The sequence below is a fragment of the Hippoglossus stenolepis genome, chromosome 14 (genome assembly GCF_022539355.2).
Source record: "Hippoglossus stenolepis isolate QCI-W04-F060 chromosome 14, HSTE1.2, whole genome shotgun sequence".
NCBI classification, from domain to species: Eukaryota; Metazoa; Chordata; class Actinopteri; order Pleuronectiformes; family Pleuronectidae; genus Hippoglossus; species Hippoglossus stenolepis.
In genome coordinates, this window is record NC_061496.1 from 17,155,656 (window position 1) to 17,164,432 (window position 8,777).

The following is an 8,777-nucleotide window of genomic DNA, read 5'->3' on the forward strand; positions in this document are numbered from 1 at the left end:
CCAAAAGTTTTTTTTTTTTAAATCCCTACATCAGCTTATTATTCTGTTTCCAGCTACTTTGCATACAAATGATTCAGGACACAGCAGCTTTGGGCCATGTGCAACAGAGGAACTTACACCATTTCATCTCCTGTCAAAGTTTGTGTGCTGGTGCAAAATAAATAAAGAAACGTTCATTTTGTTCATCCGTTCGCTTTCATCCCACTCGGTGTGTCAGTGCAGGCAGACTGGAGACCTGAGCCAGATAAAAGCAAAGGAGCTGCCATCAGAAAGCTTAGGGAAAAAAACATGCAGGCTTTGATGGGGAATGCACTTTTTAATCTTTCTACGACATGAGGGAACAGGGACGGGCAGCACAGCCATCCTCCCCCATGGGGCCTGTGTGTGTGTGTGTGTGTGTGTGTGTGTGTGTGTGTGTGTGTGTGTGTGTGTGTGTGTGTGTGTGTGTGTGTGTGTGTGTGTGTGTGTGTGTGTGTGTGTGTGTGTGTGGAGAAGGAGATATGCTTTGTGCAAGGCTCAGATGAGGCTTTTGTCTGCTAACTTCCATTTCACCCAAAGTATGAGCGCAAAATAAAGATTCCTCAGTCTCCGCTCTCTGTCACCATTTTCTGTCTCACATGCTTCACCAAGTTGCCAACAAAGACACATACACTGTGTGCAGGGTTCACGTGATCACACAAATAAAACAACCCAATAGTCTTTTTGTGCAAGTTGCTCATTGCCACCATAGACTGATGGGTGATGCGTCTCCACTATCCAGAAACGAAGCCAAAAATATCCCTGATAGGTTCATTGTCATCTTGTAACATAGGAAGCAGATGCACTGAGTGGGGCTGCAGTACTCTCCACTGGTGAGGGGCAGTAACTAAACAAAAAAATAATGTTACTTACTAACATGACATAAATTAATTAAGAAGCAATTTATAATAAAGAAAAAATATATATTTTCTGTTATGTTAAATGATCTAAAGCTGGTGTAAAGTGTTGTTGGCTTTTCAAATTAATACAAAAATCCAGAATGTAACCCTGCACACTATTTAAAATATCATCGTTATGTAGACTTTGTCCCTGCATTCTCAAATCTGAATGACTTCCAGTGTCCATGGTCAAAGACGCCATTTGGAGCCAGAGTCTGCGCAGAAGCAATCTACTAGCTTTATTGAAACCAAACTTACTAGCACTTGAACAAACATCAGTGTGATAAGAATACTGAGAACAAAGTAATTGATGTGTACTTTGACTTTTGGTCCATGTTCCATCCACTAACATGGAGGAGGCTGGGTTCATGACCTATACTGCAGCCAGCCACCAGGTGGCGATCGAGATGCTTTGGCTTAACTTTTAGGGAGCTGTCATGTTGTCCATCTTTAGATACAGTTTTTGAATACGACCAATATTAACGTTTTGTTGTTAAGCAACCAGTTATGGTCAAGTGAACAACATTCTTTTCAGCAAATGCCCCAAAACAAATATACCTCAAAGTAACAACTAGAGGTACTAATCAGGAACAGACCAAAGTCCACATAGGCAGGAGGACTTTCAATTCCAACTTTTTAAATAAGTACAATTTTTCTCAACAATATTTAGATAGAATTTCTTTTTAATTTGATTCAAATATTGAGATTTTTATGAAGAATCATGTTTGACCGAACACATCCAATGCAAAATTGTAAGAAGATCCTTTTTTTTATTGTCATTGAGAGGAAAAATTTGAATTGTTAAATTAGTTGATTTGGTTACCAGATTTCCTTACCTCAAATTTAATATGCCTGATCCTAGCCTGTAGCACAGTGAGAATCTTCAGCAAAAGGAACAATAACAGAACCTGACCTTGATAGCGACAGTCCCTGGTGTGAGCCTGCTCCAGTATTCAAACACGACATTAAGGCAGAGAACACAGTTTGGAGTTGTTCTTCTTCTCAGTGTGACATGTAAACAGTGAACCACAAAAAGGTCTGAATAACAAAGGTTTGTTTGGCTGTGAATAGGAGCAACGGAAAGTCTGGCTTTCATAAATGATGGATGTTTTTTCATCTCCTGTATGTGAAAGCAAGCAAACTCGGTTTTATATTTACTGTTATATAACTTTTCTATTTTTTTTAGCAAATGCACAGCTATACAATTCATAAATTTAATTAATTATTCAGAGCAGAGTCCAAAGATGACACTGTAATTAATTAAAATGTTGATTACTTACACTTAACATGAGATGATTTACAGTTGGTGTGTAAACAGACTTCCTCAACTTGTTGTAAATTAGTTGGGAGTATGACCTTTGTGTCACGCTGACGTACTGCAGAGGCGGCCATCAATCTGTCGTAATGAATGTGGTGCAGAGATGTCAAGGTGGAGGAAACAAGGCTGGATACGGAGTGTAAAGAAAAGGTGGAGAGAGGAGAAAGGATGAGGACTCTTTGCTATGAAGAGATTTGAAGAAAATGGCATTGGGAAAAAGGATAAAAGAAGCAAAACTGTTCTGAAAGGGAAGGGGATCGATACCAAAACATTCAGAGACTTCTTTTGTAATCAGAGAGGAGGGAGGGACAAAATCTCAGTCAGGAAAATCGACGTATACGAGATGGAAAGTATGCACTTTGCCTCACCTCTGTAAGTCACAACAGACGGGCCTTTTTGTTTGGAGAAGGGTCCCAGTAATGTGCCATCGCTGTCAAAACTCATACAATCAAAACACTAAAGAACCATAAATATTTCAGGGCCAGTCAGCTCTTTCCGTGTTTCCTCTCCACCTCCGCCGGGGCGGCTGACCCGTTGTCAGGGCTCCAGGGTGAAATACGCTCTCCAAACCAAACAGAGGAGACCCAGAGAAATAGAAAGGCAGCTGTCGCTATTCAAAAAAACAAAAGAAGCAATGGGAAATCATAAAACACAGTGTGAGGAAATTGTGCATATTCTGAGGAAGCACAGGAAAGACTACCTGTTGGCCGTGGCAGCTCTTTTTATGTGTTGCTCTTCATTTCGTATGTTGCATTCGTTGACCTGGCATTTCCCTCTGACTGTGGTTACAAATCTTTTGGATTAGTATGTGTTTTTAAAGTCTACTACAGAGGTCCCACCACAAATCACTTTTCTAATATCCTTTAAGCTGAAGGCGCAACAGTCGTAAAAGGTCTGTAGCCAGTTAAGTTTTCCTCACAGGGCAATTTTACCCGAAAGATTAAAGACCGTTACTGTCGCAAAAAAACGTTCAATATGACTTTTATGAGCGTTCATTTTGAGCCTACACTTTGTAAATGAACATACTCTCTTGCAATGTTCAACTCTGATGCACACAATTAGATTAGTTTGAATATGTGGCCTGTGGTGAATGGACTAGACCTAAATTTCAAGGAAGTTTCCAAGGGCTTATTAACAAGAAAAACATGTATAGAATTAGCTTGATGCAGGCCGACTGTACACTCTTACAATTCGTCCAAATCCCGGGTATACAAAATAACTGCTCATAGCATGTGTCCATATTGGTTTTCATCAACTTAAATATTCGAAAATTGATGCCTTGACATATTTGATACATTTTTCTAAATGTTGCCCAACTGCTATATTGTTACTAATACCTTGTTTCAGTTCCATATGATGCTGTCACATGCTTACAGTGAGCATCCTCTCCCTTTATCATTCCAGCATGACAGAGTGGTTCTCTTCACATAACGTATGCATTGGTTATGCCTTATTAATATGCTATTGGGCAAAATATAGCAAGGGCAAAGGTGCATATCCAGTTTCAACCTGGAGATGATTTGTCACCATGTTGTATGTTACAGATACCTCGCTTTGCAAGTCTCCGGAAATTATTTGCAGGATGTCGGACATAAGATTCCCATCAATGGCGTGGCGCAGAGGAAACCAAGCAGATCAGGTCAGCTATTAACGTATGGGGAGTCGTTTCTATAGTTTCAAGGCTGCAGACAATGAGGAGCAGGAGGCGTAAACAGGAGGGGAAATTAAGGTTTCTGTGAGGTAATCTGTTCCCAGTGCACCTGAGACTTTAGTACTAATACTAAACATGAAACAGAGCAAATGTTTTTCATTACGGTGCAATTGTGCTGCTGCTTTCACCGCTTAGCACAGACCGACGCAAGCCTTCAACAAATGTGCTCTTTGATAATGATGGATTTCTTATTTAAACTATTAATTTTCCTTGTGAAATGCTGCATGGACCCAAAAACCCACCTGGGATTTGAACGTCTTAAATCTTTTATGGTGATCTCTTTGGCATCATTTGTTCGGTTTGTTGTGGTTTTTCATCGTCTTGTTTTTTTTGTTAAATGGGGATATAAACTAGTTCAATGGCTATTATATTGAACGCATGCAGATGGCAGTCCATCTCATTTCTCGTGTGTGTCTTCCATTGTTATTATGACCAACTGATTATAGGCTTTCAATTTAATGTGGAAAAGGCTCAGGTGTCTCCAGATAAATCTCTATAAAAGATTTATGTCTTCTGCTCTCATATCTGTGGAAATATGGTCAAATTGCCAATTTATTGCCCTTATCTTGAAAGGTATGTCTTCAGGCAGGAAAGAGAAAGTGAGATAGGGGAGTGGGGGAGGATGGAGTGATCATTTTACTCTGAGGGGTGAGTGATTTCCCTCTTATCTGCTAATCTTCAATTAGTCGATATCCAGAACAATTTTGGCCTCAATAACTGATCCGTTGAAGCCGAGTGAAGAGTTGAGCAGGAACAGATGAGAGCCTCTGGGGCACATGTTGGTCTCTTTTGCACAAGAGTGTGGTGACTCTAATGTGTGTGTGTGTGTGTGTGTGTGTGTGTGTGTGTGTGTGTGTGTGTGTGTGTGTGTGTGTGTGTGTGTGTGTGTGTGTGTGTGTGTGTGTGTGTGTGTGTGTGTGTGTGTGTGTGTCTTTTAGATAGGGGCACATTATGCAGAGGTTGAAATTGCTTTGTAATTCATGAACCTATCGAACGATAAGAAGGAAAGGAGCCATATAACTAGTCAAGACCATAAAATGTATATAAAGATGTGCAACGTGTGTCCACTTCCACAAGCCAAAATATCTATAATATGAACACTGCCATTTTGGGCTGAAGATGTCACTTGGAGCCACCTATAAATGTTCTTGACCAATCGTGAGTCAGTCTCAGCTGTCCATCATCATGTTTCACCCCATTTTTATAGCATCAAATAGCTGATTTAAACCAAACTTACTGCAAAACGTAGCACTTGAACATCACTGTGATAAGAATGAATTATCATGACAAAAAACATCTTTGTGAAAAATCTATTTGATATTCTAATTTGGCTCATCTCCCATCTACTAACATGGAGGAGGCTGGCTTTATGACCTACACTGCAGCCAGAATCCAGGTGGCGATTAATAATTTACGGGAGCTTTCATGTCCTCAATCTTTATATCTATGACAACAACCCATATTTACATTTCATTATCAAGCAAACTCTTCTGGTCTTTCAGCAACATTAAAGTGGAGCTGTCATGTCATCCATCTTTATTTACAGTGCGTGGTCAAGACCCGTCAGACTCATGTTGTAAACTGGACTGTTGTCAGCACAGTCTGGATTTTAAACTCGGCCAAAACAAAGCTACAGTGATTATTATTCAATGAATTTCTGATAGCAACATTAGAGGTAATCTGTTTCCTTTCTCTGAAGCCCGGTGCTGGCGTTTGGGAAAATACAAAGGGGGCACGTAATGAAAACTGTAAACTGGCTTGAATAATAAAAAATCCTCTCCAAATGAAAAGGCAGAGTAAATAGAATCTCAGTGAGGATGATACACAGGCAGCATCCAGCAGAAGGCCAAGCCACTGTGTGGGTTTTACAATGCCAAAGTATTATGTGAATTCCACATCAAGAGGAACAGTTATGTTACAATGACATCCCAGACCTAATAAGTACATTCAATTAATGCATCTACCGTCACAGCCTGTTCTCCTTTACCAAGCGTGCCCCCATTTTCCTGCAGATTTTTTAAATATTTAAATATCAAATATGAATATTTAATAGAAAAAAAGACTGCTGTGGAGTTGTAGTGCATCTGCAGTGAAGAGATCTTAAGGATGTAAATGTGAATGTGTGTTGTTGCTCTGCGTGGGCGAGGCGAGGGGGAAAAAGTTGACTTGATGGGTAAAGACTGCCCTCTCAGGGTTCACTACATCAACTGCACTTAACATGGTCATCTGACTCTGCACCCAGCTCAGTCAGCTGGCTGTATAAACTGTACAGGGGGATGGACACACTCTCAATCAGGATTTACTTGATTTGAGGTGAATTGTTTAGATATACAATTAGCAGTTTTTAACACAGCATAATGAAGTTGTTAGCATAAATAAGGATATCTTATGTGTTTAGTTTTTTTTGTGGTAAAAATTCTTATGTTTGTCAACAGCTCTAACTTCTCCAGTAATTAATGCATAGACAGTTACTGAATGATCAATAACATTGTATTATATAGCTGTATGAACTAATTCTCATATTAACCAACTATAAAATGTGCATAAATCAGAAAAACTGTTGATAAACATGGATGAATTTATAAACAATTATTTTTTACTATCTTATAACCAAAAAATATTCACTGGATTTCTGCAGCTTATCTTGTGGCTTTCCTCAGCAGAAGGTGTCCGACTGCAGTAAACATAAAGTATTCATGGGTAAATTATTGTTAATTGTTAATTATTGTTACACATTGTTAATCGTTTATTTGTTTATATAACTGTGTTATATAACATTACAGCAATATGAGTATCATACAAATACAACCTCCCCATGATATAAATGTCCTATTGAGGTCAACTGATAAAGCTGAGCCATCCTGCTGAAATCCCGTTCAATCTTCAGTGGACTTTGTACAGAAGATCTGAAGTTGATAAATAAACAATAGTTCTGCAAGGATTTTTGTTATTTTAAATCTCACCTGTATACGAAATGCGGACTGAAGTATCCTGGCTACATTATTGTGCTACATTTATAATTTCCCCAGCATAATGGAAGAAGTATACAGATCATTTAGTGAAAAGTAAAAGCAGCAAAAACAGTTTAATGAGACAACAGGACTTTTATCTGATCATTTCAGTTCTGAAAATATGCATTAGTGTTATTATAATTTCGTTTCATTATCAATGATGGAAAGTAAATGAGTACATTTACTCAGGTACAAGTATAATTTTGAGATATTGATGCTACTCTATACCTCCACTCAACTAAATTTGAGATATACATATTGTAATGTCTATTATACTTTATTTATTGGACAGTGTTAGTGTCTAGTTACTTTAAAGATGAACATACCAAGCTTTTAAAATACACATTGTTAAATAAAAATGCAATTGTTTGGGACCTTTTTAACTTCTTGAGTCTAATGAAGAGCAGTGTGTTGTCTCGGTCACATTACAGAGGTCTATGTGTTCTTAACAGCTCCACCAGATGAAGCATTTTTCTTGTACTTTCATTTCAATGAACATTAAAATGACCCAATGTCTCACCTTAAATGAAAATGTGTGAAAATGTCACAAAAAAAATTTGAAAAAAACAGATATGTGTATCAGAGATGCCTTTGTTGTATTTTCCTCTGCCATTAATCATGTGTGACCCCTCAGATGTATCTGATGTCCCAGTTTATAAAACCATATATAAAGTCATTCAAACCAACTCCACCCACCTCCAGCTACTACAACAGTAATATGCAGCTTTTTCCATGGAGGTTTTTTACTTGTAGGGTAAAGGGATATTTTTTTAATTGTTTGTTTTACTTGAGTAAATGATTGGAATAGTTATTCCATCTCTGGACATTATGACTGATGCATGAACATTAATATCTGAGCAATAGATGGAGATTATTTGAACTGTTTCCCTTACTCTCTGAACTGTTCATATATATTGCATGTGAAATCCTAATGGAATCTTCAAGTGCTTGTTAACTCTCCTCTAGAAAATGTGCAATAACTTATATATACATGTACTTATACAGTACATGTCCTTCTCGTCCAATGCTTTTGATTGTACCATTGACCCTTTGTTAACTTACGTACGACAAATAAAACTTGAAACATGAACATGAAAAAGTAATATAAAAATATATTTGCACTCTATTAATATATAATAAATAATGTACTTTTGTGTACATTGTGTTGGAATCCAGTATGATAGATAGATAGATAGATAGATAGATAGATAGATAGATAGATAGATAGATAGATAGATAGATAGATAAATAGATAGATAGATAGATAGATAGATAGATAGATAGATAGATAGATAGCTTTAAATGTCACAAAATGATCCAGCATTTCATCATATCAGCGAATGGAAAACAAAACAAAACAGCGCAACGACCTGTGTTCACACTTAATTCCTCCACCAAGATTAGTTTGTTAATCCACGGATAATATGCAGATTTCTCACAAGGACACAATAGTTACTTAATTCACACACAAAAAATTTGTACCACTGCAAAATTAACATATTATAGTCTTTTATGTACGTCTTTTATAAAAGCACATTCCAAAAGAGCCAATGAAAAGTGCTTTACAAAGAGAAAAATACAAACAAGAAAATAAAACATCAAAAACAAAAAGTTAAAATAATGTATCATCATTTAAAATCAAAGACAAATTATATAATACAAAATATAAAATTATTATTATTAAAAATATTTTTCTGGAAATCTGATATAAATCTGTAGTGTAGCCAATCGATCTGTTTCGTAGCCTCCTCTGACTCTATGTACTGCAATGTGATTGGTTCAAAGTTGCTAAGACAGTCCCACACTCCGTCCTCATTGGT